General features: G+C 42.3%; 1 long non-coding RNA gene and 1 pseudogene across 1 annotated transcript; both read left to right on the top strand.

Annotated features, from left to right (window-relative positions):
- Nucleotides 1–6,415, top strand: part of LOC125537347 (triphosphate tunnel metalloenzyme 3-like) — a 78,740-nt pseudogene extending 72,325 nt beyond the window's left edge.
- A 3,035-nt stretch (nucleotides 6,416–9,450) lies between these two features.
- On the top strand, nucleotides 9,451–12,485 carry LOC125533677 (uncharacterized). Its single transcript, XR_015615174.1, has 3 exons — nucleotides 9,451–9,793; nucleotides 9,887–10,141; nucleotides 10,292–12,485. It is a non-coding gene; the product is annotated as an uncharacterized LOC125533677 (long non-coding RNA).
- Nucleotides 12,486–12,897: the final 412 nt, after the last annotated feature.

Genomic DNA, 12,897 nt, shown 5'->3' with positions numbered 1-12,897 from the left:
CAAGTCATCCCAAGGGAATATTCAATGACAACCAAGATCCTAAACTTGAGGATGCCCCGGAAGGCATCCCCTCTTTCGTCTTCGTTCATCGGTAACTTTACTTGGAGCTATATTTTTATTCGCCACATGATATGTGTTTTGCTTGGAGAGTCATTTTATTTTATTTTAGTTTTGCTTGCTTGTTTGAATAAAATACCAAGATCTGAAATTATTAAATGTTAGAGAGTCTTCACATAGTTGCATAATTATTCGACTACTCATTGATCTTCACTTAAATTTTTCGGAGTAGTTTGTCATTTGCTCTAGTGCTTCACTTATATCTTTTAGAGCATGATGGTAGTTTTATTTTGAAGAAATAGATGAACTATCATGCTTCACTTAGATTATTTTGAGAGTCTTAAATAGCATGGTAATTTTCTTAAAATAATAATATGCTAGGTATTCAAGAATAATAAAATTCTCTTATGAGTGTGTTGAATACTATGAGAAGTTTGATACTTGATAATTGTTTTGAGATATGGAGATGGTGATATTAGAGTCATGCTAGTTGAGTGGTTACGAATCTGAGAAATACTTGTGTTGAAGGTTGTGATTCCTGTAGCATGCACGTATGGTGAACCGTTATATGATGAAGTCGGAGCATGATTTATTTATTGATTGTCTTCCTTATGAGTGGCGGTCGGGGACGAGCGATGGTCTTTTCCTACCAATCTATCCCCTAGGAGCATGCGCGTAATACTTTGCTTTGATAACTTGTAGGTTTTTGCAATAAGTATATGAGTTCTTTATGACTAATGTTGAGTCCATGGATTATACGCACTCTCACCCTTCCACCTTTGCTAGCTTCTCTAATACCACGCACCTTTCGTCGGTATCTTACACCTACCATATACCTTCCTCAAAACAGCCACCATACCTACCTATTATGGCATCTCCATAGCCATTCCGAGATATATTGCCATGCAACTTTCCACCGTTCCGTTTATGACACACTCCATCATTGTCATATTGCTTAGCATGATCATGTGGTTGACATAGTATTTGTGGCAAAGCCACCGTTCATAATTCTTTCATACTTGTCACTCAAGCATCATTGCATATCCCGGTACATCGCCGGAGGCATTCACATAGAGTCATATTTTGTTCTAAGTATCGAGTTCTAATTGTTGAGTTGTAAGAAAAATAAAAGTGTGATGATCATCATTATTAGAGCATTGTCCCAGTGAGGAAAGTATGATGGAGACTATGATTCCCCCACAGGTCGGGATGAGACTCCGGACGAAAAATAAATAAAAGAGGCCAAAGAAGCCCAAATAAAAAAAGGGAGAGAAAGAAAAGAGGCCATAAAAAAGGGAGAAAAGGCCCAAATAAAAAAATGAGAGAAAAAGAGAGAAGGGACAATGTTACTATCCTTTTACCACACTTGTGCTTCAAAGTAGCACCATGATCTTCATAGTAGAGAGTCTCTCGTGTTATCACTTTCATATGCTAGTGGGAATTTTTCATTATAGAACTTGGCTTGTATATTCCAATGACGGGCTTCCTCAAAATGCCCTAGGTCTTCATGAGCAAGCAAGTTGGATGCACACCCACTTAGTTTCTTTTTGAGCTTTCATATACTTATAGCTCTAGTGCATCCGTTGCATGGAAATCCCTACTCACTCACATTGATATCTATTGATGGGCATCTCCATAGCCCTTTGATACGCCTAGTTGATGTGAGACTATCTTCTCCTTTTTGTCTTCTCCACAATCACCATTCTATTCCACCTATAGTGCTATGTCCATGGCTCACGCTCATGTATTGCGTGAAGATTGAAAAAGTTTGAGAACGTCAAAAGTATGAAACAATTGCTTGGCTTGTCATCGGGGTTGTCCATGATTTAAATATTTTGTGTGGTGAAGATAGAGCATAGCCAGACTATATGATTTTGTAGGGATAGCTTTCTTTGGCCATGTTATTTTGAGAAGACATGATTACTAGGTTAGTATGCTTGAAGTATTATTATTTTTATGTCAATATTAAACTCTTATCTTGAATCTTTCGGATCTGAATATTCATGCCAAAATTAAGAAGAATTATATTGAAATTATGCCAAGTAGCACTCTGCATCAAAAATTCTATTTTTATCATTTACCTACTCGAGGACGAGCAGGAATTAAACTTGGGGATGCTGATACGTCTCCAATGCATCTATAATTTTTTATTGCTCCATGCTATATTATCAACTGTTTTGGATGTTTATGGGCTTTATTATACACTTTTATATCATTTTTGGGACTAACCTATTAACCCAGAGCCCAGTGCCACTTGCTGTTTTTACCTTGTTTTAGGGTTTCGAAGAAAAGGAAAACCAAACGGAGTCCAATTGACCTGAAACTTCGCGGAACCCATTTTTGGAAGGAAGAAAGCCCAGAAGACTTGAAGTGCACGTAAGGGAAGCTTCGAGGAGGCCACGAGGTAGGAGGGCGCGCCCACCCCCCTGGGCATGCCCTCCACCCTCGTGGGCCCCTCATGGCTCCCCTAACGTATCTCTTTCACCCATATATACCCACGTACTCTAAAACTATCGGGGAGCACAATAGATCGGGAGTTCCGTCGCCAGAAGCCTCCGTAGCCACCGAAAGCCAATCTAGACCCGTTCCGGCACCCTGCCGGAGGGGGCAATCCCTCTCCGGTGGCCATCTTGATCATCCCGGTGCTCTCCATGATGAGGAGAGAGTAGTTCTCCCTCGGGGCTGAGGGTATGTACCAGTAGCTATGTGTTTGATCTCTCTCTCTCTCTCGTGTTCTTGAGGTGTTATATTTGGATCCTATGATGTTTTCTCCCCCCTCTACTCTCTTGTAATGGATTGAGTTTTACCCTTGAAGTAATCTTATCGGATTGAGTCTTTAAAGATTTGAGAACAATTGATGTATGTCTTGCCGTGCGTATCTGTGGTGACAATGGGATATCATGTGATTCACTTGATGTATGTTTTGGTGATCAACTTGCGGGTTCCGCCCATGAACCTATGCATAGGGGTTGGCACACGTTTTCGTCGTGATTCTCCGGTAGAAACTTTGGGGCACTCTTTGAGGTTCTATGTGTTGGTTGAATAGATGAATCTGAGATTGTGTGATGCATATCGTATAATCATACCCACGGATACTTGAGGTGATATTGGAGTATCTAGGTGACATTAGGGTTTTGGTTGATTTGTGTCTTAAGGTGTTATTCTAGTACGAACTCTAGGGTTGTTTGTGACACTTATAGAAATAGCCCAACGGATTGATTGGAAAGAATAACTTTGAGGTGGTTTCGTACCCTACCATAATCTCTTCGTTCGTTCTCCGCTATTGGTGGTTTTGGAGTGACTCTTTGTTGCATGTTGAGGGATAGTTATGTGATCCAATTATGATATTATTGTTGAGAGGATTTGCACTAGTGAAAGTATGAACCCTAGGCCTTGTTTCCTATCATTGCAATACCGTTTATGCTCACTTTTTCCATTAGTTACCTTGCTGTTTTTATATTTTCAGATTACAAAAATTATTATCTACTATCCATATACCACCTGTATCATCATCTCTTCGCCGAACTAGTGCACCTATACAATTTACCATTGTATTGGGTGTGTTGGGGACACAAGAGACTCTTTGCTATTTGGTTGCAGGGTTGCTTGAGAGAGACCATCTTAATCCTACGCATCCTACGGATTGATAAACCTTAGGTCATCCATTTGAGGGAAATTTGCTACTGTCCTACAAACCTCTGCACTTGGAGGCCCAACAATGTCTACAAGAAGAAGGTTGTGTAGTAGACATCAGGTGTGCGGTATTAGAGAGACCAGCAAAGGTGGAAGGGTGAGAGTGCGTATAATTCATGGACTCAACATTAGTTATAAAGAACTCATATACTTATTGCAAAAATCTACAAGTTATCAAAGCAAAGTATTACACGCATGCTCCTAGGGGGGTAGATTGGTAGGAAAAGACCATCGCTCGTCCCCGACCGCCACTCATAAGGAAGACAATCAAAAAAATAAATCATGCTCCGACTTCATCACATAACGGTTCACCACACGTGCATGCTACGGGAATCACAAACTTTAACACAATTATTCTTCAAATTCACAACTACTCAACTAGCACAACTTTAATATCACCATTTTCATATCTCAAAACAATTATCAAGCATCAAACTTCTCATAGTATTCAACACACTCATAAGAAAGTTTTATTACTAATCTTATATACCAAGCATATTAGGATTTTAAGCAAATTACCATGCTATTAAGACTCTCAAAATAATCTAAGTGAAGCATGAGAGATCAATAGTTTCTATAAAACAAATCCACCACCGTGCTCTAAAAGATATAAGTGAAGTACTAGAGCAAAACTACATAACTCAAAAGATATAAGCAAAGCACATAGAGTATTCTAACAAATTCCAAATCATGTATGGCTCTCTCAAAAGGTGTGGTAAACTAAAAGCAAAGACTCAAATAATACAAGACGCTCCAAGCAAAACACATATCATGTGGCGAATAAAAATATAGCTCCAAGTAAAGTTACCGATAGAAGTAGACGAAAGAGGGGATGCCTTCCGGGGCATCCCCAAGCTTTGGCTTTTAGGTGTCCTTAGATTATCTGGGGGGTGCCATGGGCATCCCCAAGCTTAGGCTCTTGCCACTCCTTGTTCCATAATCCATCAAATCTTTACCCAAAACTTGAAAACTTCACAACACAAAACTTAAAGTAGAAAATCTCGTGAGCTCCGTTAGCGAAAGAAAATAAAAGACCACTTCAAGGTACTGTAATTAACTCATTCTTTATTTATATTGGTGTTATAACTACTGTATTCCAACTTCTCTATGGTTTATAAACTATTTTACTATCCATAGATTCGTCAAAATAAGCAAACAATACACGAAAAACAGAATCTGTCAAAAACAGAACAGTCTGTAGTAATCTGTAGCTAGCTCAAGATCTGGAACCGCAAAAATTCTAAAATAAATTTCTGGACGTGAGGAATTTATCTATTAATCATCTGAAAAAAGAATTAACTAAATAGCACTTTCCAAATAAAAATGACAGCAGTTCTCGTGAGCGCTAAAGTTTCTGTTTTTTACAGCAAGTTCAACAAGACTTTCCCCAAGTCTTGCCAATGGTTCTACTTGGCACAAACACTAATTAAACACAAAAAACACAACCAAAACAGAGGCTAGATAAATTATTTATTATTAAACAGGAGCAAAAAGTAAGGAATAGAAATAAAATTAAGTTGCCTTCCAACAAGCGCTATCGTTTAACACCCCTAGCAAGAATCTCTACTCCTAATGGAGCAGTTGGTAGCCTGGTACTCCAGTTTTATTTTCGTCCGGTTTTATTTCGTCCCACCTCCCACCACTCCGTACTACTGGTTTTTTATCTATCTACAAATCTCCCCTCCCACTGGTTTAAGCCGGTTATCAATTTTTGGTAATGCAATAAAAGTCATACGGGAATAAATCATATCACGGTCGGCAGTTAATCTCAAACCTGCCAAGAGATTTGGTAACAGAATAAATTCAAAAGGAAGGGTGGGGGAATGTTCCTATACATAAGGATGGTAATCTCCATCGCATACCATTTACTCCAGAATCAATCGCATTAATAATCTCCATCGCATAAATAATTACTCCGAAATCAATCACAATCATAATCTACATCGCATAATTAACTTTTTCCTATGACCACCTCGCTCCACCAATCCCACCTGCCGTTTTCTACCATCACGATCGATTTTCTCGCGTCCTCTCCTGCACGCACAAAAATATAGGCCCAGCCTCGACCGTGGGCTGGGACTCATCCGCCACGCACCGCCTGCTCTGCAACGACGCCCAACGCACCCTCTTCTTTGATGCCCCCGCGCACCCCTCGCTGCCGCCACCGACGCCCTGCGCGTTCGCCTCTACGGCCTCGATGATTGCACCCGCTTTCGTGACGTCCTCGCGCTCAAGCGCCGCCGGCGCATCCACGCCTGCGTCAGCCATGCCGAGGAGGTTGAGGAGCCCCTCGAGCCGGCCCTCGCCCTCGCCTACGTCAACGACCCCGCCCATCTTGGCGGGGTCGATTCCCCCATCGCCCGACTCACCTCCGACGAGTATGGCGTCGGTGGGTACGCCGCGTCGTTCGTATGCTTGGCAGGTTCCAGAACACCCCGCGACGTGTATGAGGCTGCTAAGCTTGACCATGGCGAGGGGCTCGTGCTCGAGCTCGACGAGACGCAATTCGATCTCGGAACCAACTACGAGCTGGATGGTGAGACTGCAGAGCAGGCAGGGGGCGCGACGAAGATGGAAGTGGCGGCAGTTCAAGCTTGTCGCTGCCGAAGACCCTAGAGAGGTGCGTGAAGAGACCTGGTTAGATTTGTTGGGCCCCACTGGTAGATGCTCCATGTCTCCTCCTCTGGTTCCTTGTGCATTATTGGGTTGTCTTAATTTTCAGTCTGGAACACGTAGCCGTGAATTTTTTTTGATTAATATTGATGTCATCTTACATATTGGTACCGGGTAGATTTGATGTATTATCGTTAAGCTCTCACGACCAGGCCTGGTTTTACAGATGTTGAGCGCACCGGTTCCTGTTCATTTACAACACAGCCATGCGATCTATCTCTACTCCTAATGGACGACTTGGTTGAATAGTCCCCCCCACTTTCAACCGGTTTATTTTCAACCGGTTTATTTTCAATCGGTTTTTTCCATCAAATTACCCCCACCCCCACGCCCACCCACCGAAACGCGCCCAGCGAACCGGGGAGAGATCCGTTGATTTGGCTAAGGTAGGAAAGAATCTATTATTTGTTTGCTAAAGAAAATTGCATTAATGGAAGAGATCCGTTGATTTGGCTAAGGTAGGAAAGAATCTATTCTTTGTTTCCTAAAGAAAAATTGCATTAATGAGAGAGATCCGTTGATTTGGCTAAGGTAGGAAAGAATCTATTATTTGTTTCCTAAAGCAAATTGCATTAATGGGAGAGATCCGTTGATTTGGCTAAGGTAGGAAAGAATCTATTATTTGTTTGCTAAAGCAAATTGCATTAATGAAAGAGATCCGTTGATTTGGCTAAGGTAGGAAAGAATCTATTATTTGTTTCCTAAAGAAAATTGCATTAATGAGAGAGATCCGTTGATTTGGCTAAGGTAGGAAAGAATCTATTATTTGTTTCCTAAAACAAATTGCATTAATGGGAGAGATCCGTTGATTTGGCTAAGGTAGGAAAGAATCTATTATTTGTTTGCTAAAGCAAATTGCATTAATGAAAGAGATCTGTTGATTTGGCTAAGGTAGGAAAGAATCTATTATTTGTTTCCTAAAGAAAATTGCATTAATGAGAGAGATTTGTTGATTTGGCTAAGGTAGGCGGTTTTTGCGGTTCCTGGCGGCTCAGTGTGAGGTGGGGCGAGGTACAAAAAAATATCATGGAAGGTGGGACGAAAAAAAACCTGGGAGGTGGGAGTTGTCCCTGGTTAACCTACGAAATTTCATAGATTTTTTTAGGATGAAAAAAAACCAGTGGAGGTGGGACGAAAATTGACCGGCGGAGACTACCACCTCCCACTACTGACTTTTTTTCGTCCGGTTTTATTTCATCCCACCTCCCACTACTGACTTTTTTCTTAATTAATAACTCCACCCTCCTGCTGGTTTTTTTCTAATCTAATTCAATCTATTGATCCTTCCTTAGTCACAATGCACTTACATGTAGCCCCGACAGATCGGTTTCCATATGAAATAAAACACAATCATCAATCAATCCTTGGTTCTCTTTTATAGGACATGTTGCCATACATGAACCATACGATAACTTCCATATACAAAATAAAGGGAAACACAATCAGGTTTCCTTCCTTTCCAAAGTTCTAGCCACCGACCCCCTCCCCAGACCGCGTTCTTTTTCCCATGCCACCATCGACAATCTGCTCTCCCATTTCCTCGTCCTCCCCACGTTGTGAAGTTCCAACGCACAACTACACAAACACCAGTGACATAGAAAACCACCGCCTCCTCCTCCGCGCCACCGCCTACTCTATTTTTCCCCTCTGTGTGGCGACCTGAATGGAAGGCGGTGGATCTGGGATGCGCCTGGTTCCACAAGACGTCAGGCGTAAGGAAGGATGGAAAACCACCGGCTGGATGGCCAAGGGTGGCCCATTGAAGGTTTGAAACCTCCTATGGCGTAATTTTGTGCAACCTGCATGAAGATTGTAGGAGCTATCCATGTGGTCGTTCCATCGGCAACAAGTACGTATTGGATAGCACATAATTTGAAATTCTTGACGGAGTTGACTGACCATGACTTTGACTCTCACAATGTTGCATGTTCTTCGGAGTTGACTGGTGGTGTTTTTAGGTTATTACTACCATGAAGATGAGAGGAACATCGAGAAAAATCCTTTCCCTAAAAAATGGATGGGAGGAATATCTTGGTCTATGATTTCATGATGAATAGGACCCTGAGAAAGCAGTGGATGATGCCTCGCTGATTCTCTTTGAATTCGGCTACTGTGGGAATGTGTATAGTCAGGCTTGGAGTGAGCGCTCCATGCATGTGTGTCAGTGGCACTCAGAGATTGGTTGTGCCGCTTTTGTGAGGGTGTGTGGGAGTGGTGTGCTTGAGACAGGCCAATCTCGTGAGCAGGTGCGGAGATGAGTTGCACAAGAGAAACATTGGTGGGATGAACCCAAACCTTTATTTTATTTTTCTAATATGAATTATCCTTCCTTCTTAGAAAAACATGTTTTGAGTAAAGTTATCTTTACTGTAGACATATATTGACAATTAATCAAGTATCAACATCATTGCATGCTTATTGTGTGGAATGTGTGTCCCAATGTTGACAGAAGGTATAAAAAGATTGTCTTGGAATTATTATTTTCTTGGGAAGATATTGCCCTGAATTCTCATTTCTCATCAGAAATTTAGTATCCATTTTCGTTGATCTTATTTGCAACATGTACAAGTCAGTAATAATCTAAGGGGGTGCCCTACCGGAGAAGATTATGATAGTTGGACAAGAAACTTGGTACTGTCGTGCAAGGTAGAGGTAGGAGAAATAGGAGATAAAAGCATGCATAGTGGGAGAAGGAAGTCGAGTGTCGCGTGGTAGCTCGGACATGGAATGTGAAAGAAAGACAATGACGAGATGTATGTACCTACTAAATCATGACCATGAGATATCATCCCATAAAAATGGCCTTTGACTCTCATGTCACATGGATTTTCTCTTCCGTGGCAACGCACGGACACTTAGCTAGTTTACTCCTAATAGACGAGTTCGTAAGTCGTTTGTTCATCCTCCCATCGATCGACTTCCCCACCCCCGTCGATCCCCACTCCACCAAGCCCCACATGGGCCCAACCTAACAAGCCCATGACCGAAAGCCCATGTCGTCACAGCAATGCACGTCACTTGCCTGCTCCCATCCCTACCACGAACTAGCGGCGCGCTAGGGTTAGCGCCACCACCAGCCACACCCACCGCTCGGCTCCTCGCCGGACACCCATGTGCTCTCGTGCGCAGCTGCCACCTCGCCGCCTCCAGCCGTCGCTGTCCTTGGCCCATCTCCAACACCGTCAACGCACCACCGGCCGCCTCCCTCGCCACGTCCCTGCTGCAAGCTCCCTGATGCCTCTCCACGTCGGTCTTCCTCCTCCTCTCCCACCTAGCTGACCTCTGCCGCATCGCCTACTCCCACCGGCTGCGCAGCTCCTCGTTGCCATGGACGGGTTCAACTCCAATCCCAATGTTCTTCATCTTCAAGGTTCAACTGCTCATGTTTAAAGATTTTCTATTTTGGGTGCGAGTTCATACTAATTGTACAATGATTCACGTAAGTTGGTGCATATTTAATCAGGAAATTTGGAGCTTTTTTGGTTCAGTGCCTACGGCTGCCCTGCCAATTATTTGGCGTTGACCGATGGGGTGGGCTGGCGTTTGGATTGCAGCCAAATTTTAGAATCCCAACCAATATTTTGGTCACCTGCTGCAACATGTAGTGATTCTGGCGCACGCGTGGTGGCGAGAACTTGGCGGCAAATTCGATGGCCAAAAAATTGGCACGCCACTGTTTTGGTAGGGCTCTTGTGGCCATCATACAAACAGGCCCTTGGTAATAGAAATCCCCCTCCATTGCCTCTGTTCGATTTTGGTAGCTATCCTTGTTGTAGATCATATGGTTGTCATCTTCATATGTCATATGATATATAATTGATGCAAAATGCAGCTGACCCAACGTGTATCTGAAACCATTTACCTGCAGTTGTGTCAGCTGCATTTGTCTTCAGATACACGTTGGGATATCTGAATATGACTAAAGATGTTTGAAGAAATTGATGGCCAAAACGGTGGTATCTCTTTGGCCAGATGACTGGACCATCTTCCATGATCCAGAGGAAGCACCTCTCGCACAGACATTTATATTGTGGACCATGGGTGTTCAAGATTATATTGCAGTTTGGGCAATTGTGAGACGTCTATCACCATGAATTGCTTAGATGATGCACCAAAGTGGACCGATTTTGTATTCATGGACTTTGATATTTTTATTGATCTCATGGTTGTGAACATCAATGGTGTAAAGTATATGTATTGCTGGTCATGGATAAATCTTTACTGAGTTTTCATTTTATCATGTACATTTCAAGTCTTGCTTGCCAAATTTCCACAAGTTCTTGTTAAATTGTTTAACTGCCTCATGTTTGTTCTTCATTATTCCATATCAAAGTGATGTCGTCCAATGCGTCTGTTCCTGTCTGATGTAGAAATTGCTTTCCATGAGGCATGCCCTGAAGATGATACAATATCATTCCTCTTGGTGCCCGTGCTAATATAACTCTTATTTTCAAAAAACAATTTCTTTGTATTTGGGAGCAAGATATTAGGTAGAAATCTTTTGGTGAACTGCAGATTTAAGCGTCTCTGGCGAGTTCTTTGTCGGTCAGCTCCACCTCCCTTAGCGCTTGACCTAGCAGATGTGTGTGCGTGTGCAGATCACCCATGCCTCCACTACGCCACCTACTGTTGGATGGCACTGGCCGTCCAAGCGTGTGGAACTGGAAGGACTGTCCGTCATGGCGGCACAGCTCATCTCGGAGGAGAAAAGACCAAGGTCTTGTAGGTAACATCCCATCAACTACCTGTCTATTAAATAGAAAGCTTCCATCTTGATGTAATTTTCTGGAGGTTAATCCTACTTGCTTGTTTGATAAACCTTGTCATATGCTTCATGTGAGGTTTCTTGTATTGGTAGCAAGCAATTAGTTACTATATATGATATCATATTCCAAATACAATTATTGAACTCATCAGTTCAGCAGATCCTACATAAAAGGTGAAGTGAACACACAGCATGCATTTGCTTTGGTTTATGGTTTTTTACAGCGTCACTGAGTTTGCCAAAAGAAATTCGCCCAAAACAAACATCACGACACTCTGTTTTAGCCTAAACAGAAGCGGCTTCAGTTTCTGACATCTCTGAATTTTAAGAATAGTAGGACAGGATCTGCAATTGCACTTTGCAAGTTTTACTGATTTCTTGTGCAAGATCCTAAAACAGTTTACCATTTGATCCCTAGATTTTCTTATATTGTTGATGTTTCTTCCAAATAAATATACAATATGTTTGGGGTTTATCTTAGTGCCTAGCATGGTGCAACAGTTATATTTTTCTTCAACGACGGTGAAAGAGCTATAACTTATACCGATCTCTGATTCAGGTTCTTTTTCTCTATGGAGGGCACTGTAACTATGTCATGGTCAGAACATTGATCCTGTTAGTAATTTAGTCTATATTATTTAGTTTCAAAAGAAATTTTCTCTTGAGTGAGAAGTTTCCATTTCTCTTGAGTGAGAAATTTCCGGAGGGCGGCGGTGTTGAAGGGACCCGCTGGCGCTGGCCAAGATCCCGATCGATGGGCGTGCCTGGTCGCTGGAGCCAGATCGTGCGTCGGCTTGGGGGCAACTCGGGGATGTCCACAACAGTGCGCGACGGGGACCGAGCGTCGGGGCATGTCGCGGGTTCCGGTTGAGGGCTTGATCATATAACTGAATTATTATTGCTTGGTTTGATCAGAACATTGAACACTAGAGCTGAATTGAATATCTTCACAAGATTCACTTTGATACAGCTATTTTCTTAATGACAGTCTTCATGTGAAGGTTTCAAGTACTACATATAGGAGGAGGCAGGAGTGGCTGCAATCTTGCTACAAAATGACACTTACGGAGCTTCTTTACCTAACATGGCCAAGAAGTCAGCGTAGAGTATAGCCGGTTGGATACATATCTGCAGAGTGCATGTAGTGTGTGTGTCAGATATACAGTGGGAAAACACGACAATGCAAGTGTCAGATCCTATTCTTGATGCAATTTTGCGACTCTATTTTGGACTCTAAGCAATTGGTTGATGTTAAGCTGAAACTCGGATCAGTCTTGTGGCTCTTCTGTACCTATATGCCTAGATTATTTACTAATGGTATATGAACTATATCTTCCTGTATAGGATGATCAATTTCAAGGAATAGAAAGACTATGGTTTTGATTTTTATCATGTTTTTGTGATTAGCTTCCTGGTAGACTGGACTTCCAGTTATCCGCTAGACTAAATAATTTCTAGCTATTTTTTAAATATTGATTAGTACACAGAGATCAATTATGTTGGTCTCAAAATGAAACACATTTCTTGGATGCCTTGACTATGCATACTTGTGTTATATGTGATGCGCTCACGATATATGATAGATGGTGTCTTCCTTTTTATAGCTTGATTAGATGCAACTGTGGACGTTTAATTACAACTAGACATGGTGGCGCGCTCCGCCGCGCCTGGAAAGAACTGTAGTTTGTGGGAGACTTCAGGTGGCCTGG

The sequence above is a fragment of the Triticum urartu genome, chromosome 2A (genome assembly GCF_056163025.1).
Source record: "Triticum urartu cultivar PI428250 chromosome 2A, HENAU_Tu73, whole genome shotgun sequence".
NCBI classification, from domain to species: domain Eukaryota; kingdom Viridiplantae; phylum Streptophyta; class Magnoliopsida; order Poales; family Poaceae; genus Triticum; species Triticum urartu.
Note: the sequence above shows the minus strand (reverse complement) of the source record. Positions and strands in the feature narration are given on the sequence as shown.